Source organism: Tamandua tetradactyla, chromosome 1 (assembly GCF_023851605.1).
Source record: "Tamandua tetradactyla isolate mTamTet1 chromosome 1, mTamTet1.pri, whole genome shotgun sequence".
NCBI lineage: Eukaryota > Metazoa > Chordata > Mammalia > Pilosa > Myrmecophagidae > Tamandua > Tamandua tetradactyla.
Genome location: NC_135327.1, coordinates 123,167,704 through 123,179,311, shown reverse-complemented (window position 1 = coordinate 123,179,311; position 11,608 = coordinate 123,167,704). Strand labels below are relative to the sequence as shown.

At 34.1% G+C, this 11,608-nt stretch overlaps 1 pseudogene; it reads right to left on the bottom strand.

The window, feature by feature from the left end:
* Positions 1-6,519: 6,519 nt before the first annotated feature.
* LOC143686368 (glutaredoxin-1 pseudogene) lies at positions 6,520-6,840 on the bottom strand (annotated as a pseudogene).
* Positions 6,841-11,608: the final 4,768 nt, after the last annotated feature.

The window sequence follows — 11,608 nt, the reverse complement described above, 5'->3', positions numbered from 1 at the left end:
GTATCCTGATACTTTGAGTAGGGGCGGTGTCTACTCAATTTATCACGTTCTGGTGTCGTTGAGTTGAAAACTTTCAAACCCTATATTGTGGTTTTGTCAACTTATCGTACACTTGTCAGTTTTTTCTTTTATGTCTATTCATTGGTAAATGCACATAGATTTACTATTCTTGAATCTTCTTAGTGAATTGCTTCTTTTAATTATGTAATTTTTCTCTTTATCCCTGTTGTTAGTCTTTTCCTTACATTCTTTCTTACCTGATAATAATATTGCTACACTAGCTTTCCTTAGGAAATCTTTTTATCTTTTACCTATCTATGTCATTTTGTTTAAAGTGTGTCCCTTGTAAATAATACATGGCTAGAATAAAAATAATCTGAGGAGCTCTGTCTTTTAAAAGGTGAATTGGATCACTTTACAGTTATTGTGGTTATTGATATATTCGAATTTATTATCACCATCTTACTTTGTAGATTTTTTATTTACCAAATTTTTCTTTCTATTTTACCTTTCTTTTTTCCCTATAATCTGTTGGAATGAAAACTTTTAAAGATTCTTCCTTTTACCAGTTGTGATACATTGTATCATTGATTTTCTTTTAAATTTTGTCTTTTTACGTTTAGCCATTTTTATGATGAAATAGTTCAAACATACAGGTAAGTATATGACCACCTATGTTCCTAACTCCCAGCTTTACGAAGTTTTCACAAACTTAACATTCGGCTGTAATTGCTCCAGGTTTTTTTAAATAAGAAAAACATTACAGATTAAATTAAAGCCCCTGTGTATTTTCCCCAATCCCTTTACACCTTCTTTCCTTCTCCAGTGTTAACTTCTATCACAATTTCTATTAATTCCGTTTATGTTTTAAAATTTATTCTATATTTTCTATTTAAGCAGTATATTTAAAGAACTTTAAATGTGGCGTTGTTGTTTAAAACTTTTATGTAAATAATATATCTTTGTATCAGTATTTGTTTTTGATATATATTCTGTTGATTTGTGTATTCAGGTTCATCCATTTTAATTCTTATATAGCATTCCATTTTATACATATATCTGTATATATGTATGCATATGTTTTCTATCCATTTTCCTATTGATGGATATTTATTTTTCCTCAAGTTTTCATTATTTAAGACACTGTTATAATGATCATTATTTTACATTTCTTCATGTGTACATGTGTGAGAATTTTTCTAAGTAGGCTTTTTGTTTCTACACCTTCTAAAATAATTTCAAAAATTATGTAATGCTTTGCCCATTTTAAAAGTGACATCTAAACCTTTTATTTTAAATTTGAAAGGTGAAAAGTGATGTGATTTGGGGCTATTGTACATATTTATAATTTAAAATCCAATTGTGCAAACATACCCAAATGGATTCTTATTATTAAATCAGGCTCATAGCCATCACCATCAATATAAAGAAACACTAGCAAAATCTATTTTAATAGTTTGAACTTTTACATTATTCCTCTCTTTCCTTTAATTCACATTTCCATTCCAATCTGCAGAATTTTATCCCAATACAATTTTTTTAATGTTTGAAAGTATTTTCCTAATCACCCTATCAAAATTAAAAATAATTTATTACTGGTGACCAAAAGACTTAGTTTCAAAACATTTAAAATTTCTGGATTAAGTTACTAGCAGTATTAGTGGTAGTACAGAATTTATTAAGAAATGTAATAATTTTGGTAAATAGCAATTAGGTATAGATATTAAAATTTTGTTAGAAGCACAAAATTTTGGAATACATTTTAACTGCTTTTTCGATTGGTTTGTATATCCATGAAAAATAATAGTACCAGAAAAAGATGAGTTCAGCAGCAATTCCATTTACACTTTTATCAATTATTTGAAGTCCTGATGATTTACATTACAAATAATCTTAATGACTGATCGTAAAATTTATTTTAATTATCTGTCAGCAACTCAATTAAGTCCACTTTAAATTTTGTTGTGAATGCAAAGATTCAGAAACAAACTGGCTTATTTTAATAAAAAACATTTTGTTATTTGGTCATTATAGTTGTTCATTTTCTTATTTTCTGGGAATATACCAGAAAGATTTTACCAGTTGAAAGATAAAACTATTTATCATATCTGTTCTTTTACTTAGAAACACCTTGTTTAGCCTAATATGTTCAGAAAGGTTTTGGCAAATAAATACATTGTTAATTCAATAAGGCTTTGCTAATATGATAATTTTTGTAAAATACTATACTGTTTTAAACATATTTTTATCAAAATCTTAGAACTATAAATTTAACTAACTCAATTCATAGAAAATGGCAACCTGAAACTTATTCTGCAAAGCTAGAACTCATTGCAAACCACTCAGCTAATTTAAACTTTCTGTCAGAAAAAGTGTGCTTCATTTTAAAATTTAACTAAATATATTAATATACACTGCAAGATATATTTTAAAAACCAATGAGAACTAAATTGGTTAATAAAAGAATGAAATAGATTAATCACGGAAGTCAAGGTGAGGTTAAAGTGATATAGCTCCAATATAAACTATTCATTTTATAATAAAAATAAAGTCACACATTAACATGACTCTCATTACTTAATTTGAAATAATACCGCATAACATGTAGCAAACATTACAAGCTATGTTTCAAAGACATGGTGTTGTCTTTCAGTAAGAAAGTGTGTGTGTGTGTGTTTGTGTCTGTGTATTGAGCTCTGGTGTTTAGCTCCTGTAAATAATTAAGAATTGTATAAAAATTAGAAGTAAATTCAATAATTTCGTTAAACTTAATAATGAAACTTGTCTTATTAATTTAAGGAAATAATGTATTTGCTGTAAATACTTTGGGTCACAATTTTTTTGTTAATGGGAAAGAGAAACTGTGAAACATTTTATAAGGTAATAATCAGTTCATCTTATATAATGCCATATAATTATTGTTATATAATTAATGCAATCAATATAGATGATTCCTAATATGATCTGATAAATCTGCTTTCACTACATCAAGGAATATTATTCACAGATTCTGTTATTTATTGTTTAGTCATAAACAGCATTACTCTGTTTCAAGGCAAGTGGAGAAAGGGTTTTAAGGAGGAAATTTGATTGCTTGTGCCAAATACTGCTGAGAGGTGATCTTACATCAGTATTTTCAGTGGAGTTATGGTGGCGATAGCCAGACTAGAGCAGGCTTAAAAGAGAATGCAAGAAAAGGAGACAGACACAGTGAGTTTTAACAGTTTTTTGAAGTTTTTCAAAAAAGGTCTGTAAAGGAGAGGAGAGATGCAGAGATGGTGTTGGAGAGATGAGTCAGGACAGCGGGTTTATTTCAGCTTTTCTTTTAACATTTCAAAATATATCATACCTACAGAAAGGCTTACATGAACAGATTTTAAAAAGTCGTTGGAGAACACCCATGTAACCACTACCCAAGTCTAGAGTAGAACATTTCCACATCAAGAAACTCAAAGATCCTTTCCCAGCCTTCACACCCTTGTGGGAGAGGGACTTGACTCCTATAGCAGACATTTCCTTGCTTTTTATTACTGTTTTTTCTACCTCCGTACTGATGTCCAGAACATAGTTTTGTCTTGCCTTAAAACAAACAACAGAAAAACCTTCGCATATAGGGAATTATAATATGAATTCTTTTGTGTAAAACCACAGGGTTTTTTTTTCACTCTGTTATGTTAGTAAGAGCATATGGTGTTACTGTAGTTCTACCACAATAAAATCAACGATTAGTGCTGCTTTTATTGTTGATAAGCATTTGGATTGTTTCCTATTGTGGGCAATTAGGAACAGTGTTGCTATAAAGTCCTTGTACATGTATCCTGGCTCATATAAGCACCAAAATGTCAAGAGTGTCAACGTTGACACTGGGGTATATACCTAACTAGAATTGCTGGCTCACAGGGTGTATCTATTTTCAAGCTTGCCCAATATTACCATTCTATTTTCTAGAGCAGTGGTACCATTCTACCATTGTACCATTGTCACCCCCAGAGAATGAGCCTTCCCGATGCTCTATGTCCACACCAACACTAAGTACCATTAGCCTTTACAGTTTTTAACAATCTAATGAATTGTACTTCATTGGGGTTTTAATTAGCACTTCCTTATCAGTTAATGAGGTTGATTACCTTTTCATACCTTTATTAGCCAAATTGGTTCAAGTTTATGTCAAGTTTTTAAATTGACTCATGTTCTTTTTACTCATTATTCTAGATTATATTGGTACTAAATAATTTATTTATGTAACTGTATTTTACTCGTAGATGTTCTTCATGTAATCTGGCTCTTAGGCTGTTGTTGATTATATAGTGTAGATATTTTGTCTGTAGCTTATATTTTCATTCATATGATATCTTTTGATGAATAGATGTTTCTAATTTAAAATGTATTTTAAATAATTAATATTTTCCTTAAATTAGTGCTTTTTGTTTCTTAATTAAAGAATCCTCCTGTACTCAGAATCATGGAAATTCTTTAGAAATATTTATCATTTCATCCTTTCCATTTAGGTCTCTAAATCACACAGAAATGATTTTTGTGTTTGGGATGATATGGGATTCAAATTCAGTCTTCCCATTTGGATAACTGGTGTACCCTTCCTGACTCATAGGAAAACCGGTTCTGCTGTACTGTCTTTGTCTTAAGTCAAGAATCCATATATGTGAGGGTCAGTTGTGAGCTAGTTTGTTGCATTGGTCTGTGTTGTAGGTTGGGCTCTCTAGGAAGTTGACTCTGAGACTCTGATAGATGGGAGTTTATTAGGGAAAGTGATTGGGATTGATACCTGTGGAAGGAAAGGGAAGGAAACAGGATTGGGCAGAAGGAAAAGTTGAGCTGCAATTCAATCTCGTCGAAGACCTCAGCTATCCATATGGGGAGATCTAAAGGCAAGATTGTTTTTCAGAGTTGTTCTGAATAAGGGTTCAGGGGCCCTGGCCTTTACACTCCAGGTTCTCTACAACTGAGGCGATTTCCAAAGATGGCGGCTAAAACTGAGGATTTTCTTCTAACAGTTTTCCCAACTTCTGGGTGGGAATAAGTCTTTAAATGCTAAAGGGGAATTTGGGCAATGCATCATAGCATTCACTACAGTCCACACCTTGAACTACTGAACTCTGTTTGTACATATAACATCTAGGGTCAGATCTCCTAGGATTTTGGCAGAACTCTTTTAGAAACCAGTGACAGGAAGGCAAGTGGGACAAATTATGTCCTTTGAAATGAGCTGTTCTTTTTTTGACAGCAACACACATGCCTTTGTTTATAATGGCAGGCGAAACACGTGAATAAAGTTTTAAGTTTGTGTATTTCACACTAATACCATTTCTTAAGGACTTGAGATGTGGAAAAGAATTTAACAAAAATAACAGAATCACCATCTCTGAGTTCTTCTTTATTAGAAGAGAAATTAACTATTTATACTAGACACTTCAAAAGGAAATGAACATAATCTTACAATTCTAGAACACAAAATTAAATTATGTGATAAGAGATTCTTAAAATTTCAAGGAGTGGAAAAAGAAAAAAAGAAGTGAAAAGTTGAGAATGATTTAGGATATGTTCCTCAAATTTAGCTTCTTCCACCAGACATATTCCTTGGGGATGGAGCCACACGATCTCTATGATAATTTTTTAATTTTGCATTTTAATTTTGATGATATTTTGATTTATATTAATACACATTCACAATTACTTGTGAAAAAGCATCTTACATAAGAATGTTGCCATGTGATTGCAGCTTCTACACTTGTGTCTCTTATCCCTTAGTGGCACCAAGTGAAAACTAACTACTTAACTTTTCACATGGTTTCACAACTTGGGTTCTCAGACCTTTCATGGAACATTTTCCATGAGAACTCTAAGTTGTCAAGATAGAGAACTATGGCTCAGGGCAGTGATTCTCCTTATGGGATAAGATGGGGAAAGATGGTGAAGAGGGATATGCAAGTAGTTTGAAAAAGCACATTTAATAAGCTATTCATTTCCTAATGCAAACTCTAGAAAGCCTAGCTCAGGTAGATGATTTTGACTGATGATAGAATTGAAAACCATAAACAGATTTCACCTGGAAGGCCTGGAATAAATATCGATGTGGATGAGAAACACTGGTTTAGACTAGGTCAAGGAGTGCTGGCACATGGAGAACAGTCATTGACAAGAAAATATGTCAAAGAGAAAGAACATCTTGTGGGTCAATGGATGAATCCTAAAGCAGAACTTGTTATGGTCTTTTGGAACCCAAAATGCCAATCCAGAAGAAACTCAAGGTGGTCCATCAATTTCTTCATCCCCATGGTATGAGGTAAGTTGATCTACTTTTTAATACTGATTCAAAAGAAGAACAAAAGCCCCCACCCAACCTTATTATTATTATTATTTGATTAACGTATTTCAGAATTTAAGAGAACAGTTGCTATAGCTGGATGAGAATGGCCCCAGATTCATCCACCAAGAAGTGTTGACATCTTTGGTGAGGCCATCCAGTTCCCAAGAGGAACATCATTGTGGTCTACCCTGCAATTATTTTAGAGCTTCAATGTACCATAGTTGGGTATCCATTTTCCCATTCTTTTGCATGTTTATTAGATTAGCGCACCCATCTATCCAATATTTTTCGATAAAGATCCAAGATACCGTTCTTGCCCCTTTAAGCTGCTGGAAATAATCTTGAAATGTGTTTGTGTCACCGATGGCTGTGATATTGACAAATTCCAGAAGTCCTTGTTTAAAGGACATTTGACAGAGGATCTCTTGGGTCTTTCTGTGGTAGGGGCATTTGGGCTTGATTAACTTAACCACCTTCCCAGGGTGGATTTTGTTATTCACAAATTTCTGAGCCATGTGGACAGGCAGCTGTCTTCCTGGAAGGAATCCTCAACTGCAGGTATTGCTCCAGGCGTAAAAATTGCAGCTCTTCTTGATGTTGCAACTGATACTCGTAACCTCCTCCCTCTACTTCCCATTCTAGATTTTCTCATCCTCAATCTACATCTCTGCTGGCTTTTGTGACAAACCTGTAGGTATGACGCTGACCTTAATATCTGAGGTTTTTGAAATTCGGGTAACCATACCCTTTTTAGGCTATGGCTGCTATAGTTGTCCGTTTTCAGCAAAGATTGGCAAGGGAGAGTACGAAGCCGTGTCCAATTAGATCACTTACGTGTAAAATACATGACCTCATAGAAAATGCACAGGCTTTGATCTGGAGTCAAATTTCCACTAAGCCACCAAGAGCTGTGTGACCCTTGGAAAATATTTAATCTCTGAGTTTATTTTGCACATTTTGTACTGAGAAGAGTGTGTCCATCTTGTGAAATTTAAGACAATGAATCTGGATACAAATATAAGAAGAAACACCTTGCTGAATTCTTTATTCTGTATTTGTGAAAAAGATAGGAGTGTTGTGGTAGATTCATTAACAGTCAGGATGGTGGTGAGTAGTGACTACTGTAAAAGAAGGTCACTATGGTCTTGGTGACTTTACCCACATTTTAATGTCTTTGACAAGGTAGTCAATGGGGTTTAACTTGCTCAGAAGATATCTCTTACATTGTGTTCTCTACTGAGCATTAATTTTTAACAAAGCTGGAGCACAGCCAAGGAAGGACTAAAAGCATAGTGAGGGGTCTGGAAATGATCAGATGTCCTCAGTGGAACTGCTTTAGATCTGGTGATGATGGATCACTTGTTTGGAAAAGAGTAAGTGAAGATATGATTACTGTTGGCTAATATTTGAAGGACTGACCTGTAAATAGAGAGGTGACATTTTTTTGTTCTAGATGGAACAATTAGCACCAGTTGGTTTTATGCACAGGGACGTAAATTTTGTCTTGCTATAAGGAAAAAGTTTCTCATAGGTAGAGTGGAGTACCTTGTAAAATAGAACCTTTCTGTTATCTGAAAACATTCAGACAGCTGAGTGACTGCTTATAAGGGAAATTAGGGCTTCTCACAGGGAAGGGAAATTGGGCAAGTGACCTCGAAGCCCCATCCAACTCTAAGTTGCTGTGATTCCATGACTCACCAATTGGAAGCCACTAAATAATACCAGATGGCAACTGCTGAAGGCTGATTTCTATTTAAACTGGGATGGGTTCCTAGAGGAAGATAAAAATAATTAGAAAAAGATTGACTGAGCTGAAGATTGTGATATGTAATAATCAAAGAAGCATCCATGTTGACTACTATAGACTAGGGGTGGGGATTCTGGCTCCCAGCTAGCTTTCTGCTGATACAATCTTGTAATTGTCATTCCTTGAGTCTCTAGGTCCCTAGTCAGTTTACTTTCTTCTCTCTACCTTTTGCAGTTGCTTTTTGTTGTACTGTATATAATGTCCAGGGGTTTTAGTTTTACTTAGTGGAAGGAGTAGGGAAAGGTATATCTACTCTGTCTTCCTTAAAGTAGAAGTCTATCTTTTAAACTTTATCTGTTCTAATATGTTTTTTCATTCATAATGTTATTTATTTGTATCTTTATGTTATATATTGATCAATCCATGTTGACAAAGAAATAGATCATTGCGTTTTTGAGTGGCTGTTCATAATAAGCAGCCTACAATGGAGCATAATTTGAAGTCTCTTGGATAGAATGACCTTTTTGTCTATTTGATTACTCTTTTCAAATAACCATATTTTTTATGCTCTTCTACTATTTTATTGCTTTCTATAGCACTAATTTCTTCTATCTTAACTTATATTTTATTTTTTATTCTATTTTTTCCATCAACCTAAGTTGATACTTAGTCATCTTTTTTTTTATCTTCTAGAAGAAGCAACTAAGGCTATTCATTTCCTTCTAAGATACACTTCCGTTGCATCCTACAAATTTCGAAATGCAATATTTTAATATTTCATTCAGTTATAAGCACTTTAAATTTCCTTTATTGTTTTCTCTTTAACCCAATAGTCTTTTGCTTTTAAATTTCTAAATATGTAAGTATGTTTTTCTTTATTTTTTTATGTAGTTTAAACTTTGATGCATTATAGTTAGAGAATGTGAGTCCCTGTTATTCTTAAGTTTGAAACTGATAAGACCTTTTCTCTAGATATAAATTACCAAAAACGCAACCAATTTCAGCTGCTTTGCTATATGTGGTATCTTTGCAAGATCATATTTAAATGACCTCAGGTACATGGTATGAGGCCACTGCAAAAAGGATCAGAAGTAGATAACAGTATATAATGACTGTTTTGCACCAGGGCTATGTTGATTTTTGGGCCCTGTGCCATGATACCACCTGAAGATACCTGGGTATCCTATAGAACATTACTTTGATTCTCCATATTGATGCCATCATATTAAATGCTCGGATGAGCAAGAAGTGGCTAGCATATGGGAAGGCTTGCTAAGAAACAAGTGCTATAACTCTATCAAAATCCAGGGTATCTCCTCAGTAAAATTAAACTCATCTCTGAGTCTAATTTCTGGAGAATAGGAACTGCAACTGGGTATATTGCTAACTCCAAAGATACTTGAACCACTGAGTGATGCAGGCTAAAGTAAATTAAAAGAACATTATTGCTACATTTCTGCTTATTGTTTTTCTATTGTTGATCCTGTGCTTGGATTTGTTCATCAGACCAATGAAATTCTATAGGGCTATGCCAGATTGCAGAATATAAGGCAATATGGAGAATATTGTTAGACAGTCCGTTTCTGTGAATGGCTAATTTTCTTTTCTCACGTGATCCATGTCTTCCTATTTCTTGTTGTTAGCATGGGCCAGTGAATCTGAACTATAAGCAGATCAACTTTCTTCCCCAGTAAACTAGCTATACTACTTTTTTGCATTATAATTTTGAAGTAATTATCAGATTTTTAAAACACTCAGCTCATTTAGAGCTTTCTCCAGTCTCATTTATAGAAACAATACATCTATTGGCATAGATCTTCAGAGATAAAATTTTCTTACTTTAGTGAATGTGATTATTCTCATTTGCTAGCTTCTGGAATGCAATATACCAGAAACGGAATGGCTTTTAAAAAAGGGGAATTTAATAAGTTCCTAGTTTACAGTTCTAAGGCCAAGAAAATGTCCCAATTAAAGCAAGTCTATAAAAATGTCCAAATCAAGTCACCAGCAACAGGTTACTTTCACTCAAGAAAGGCCGATGAAGTTCAGGGTTTCTCTCTCAACTGGAAAAGCATATGGTAAACATGGTGACGTCAGCTAGCTTTCTCTCCAGGCTTCTTGTTTCATGAAGCACCCCCAGAAGCATTTTCCTTCTTCATCTCCAAAGGTTTCTGGCTGTGTGGGCTCTCATTATTTTCATGTCTCTCATCATTCTCTCAAAAAGGACTCTCTCCAAAATGCTTCTTCTTTTAAAGGATTCTGGTACACTAATTAAGACCCACTTAGAATAGATGGAGTCAAATCTCTCTCTAAACCAACGTTAATACCACAATTGGCGAGTCACATCTCTGTGGGGATAATCTAATCAACTTTCCAACCTAAATTGCTGGATTAGGATTAAAAAAAACATTGCTCCCACAAGATTGGATCAGTATTAAAATATGGCTTTTCCTGGGAATATAATCCTTTCAAACCAGCACAATAATTGATCCTTATCTTAAACTTGAATTGTCTTAATTTTGTTCATTTTTTTGATGCTTAGCATGGCCATGGGAACACATTTCTCAGCTCTCTCACTCCAGCTGAATTGACTAAGGGTCTTAACTTCTGGGTTTTGGAATCCATCCCCACATTTGCACCAAGGCCATACTTCTCATGGGCTTCTCCCAGCCAGTCACTAATCACAACAGGAATATTAAAGGAAGCCCATTTCTGAGAGATGTGGATTCTTCTGGTGGCTAACTTTTGGTTCAAGAACTTTCTGATGGATAATCTGTACTTTACTTAGATTGGACAGTAGTTAAGGATGTTTCTGCCTATCCTTACTTTCTTCTTCCCTTCATGTGGGGTCAGACTTGCATCATAGTTTGATGAATCTCTCAGCCATACCACTTCCTCTCTCGTTTCCATTTCCTCTCATAGGTTTTCCCCCTAATAAAATATTTGCTTGGCATCTGCTGCTTGGAGGACCTAGACTAACAGAGGTTTTTCTTTTTCTCTGGTTAAAAGGGGAGGCATAGTGTTAATCTCAGAGACCTATTATAGTATCCCTAAGGGAATGAACAACATAACCTAAACACTTAAACTAAAAACTATAAAATATGAAAGCATAAATGAAACAAGAGGCTATTGAGATATAAGAGTTAGGATCTCTCTTCACTGCCCCACCTCTGTGGGTTAACATATTTTATTCATATATTTGCAAACCTGCTGCTTCGTGCAAAGGATGGTTGAAAAGTAAAACTCTTCCTGTGAAGCTTAAAGCTTTCTGAAACATATCCAAAAACTTCCATACATTGGAAACAGGTCAGTATTGGAGATTAGAGCTAAAAATAGACAATTAAATCAGATCCCAAACACGTATCTATTAAGTAATTCTATTTTGAGAGCCCTTCAATTGTCTTATTGGAAAGCAAGAAGTGGATTCAGTAAATGGGTGAAGACTAGGACTAGGTTAAGATGTTATTTTTTTCCTTTTTAAAGGCCATGTGTCTATGACATTTAAATTCCAAACTTCGATTAGTGTTGGAAGTGTT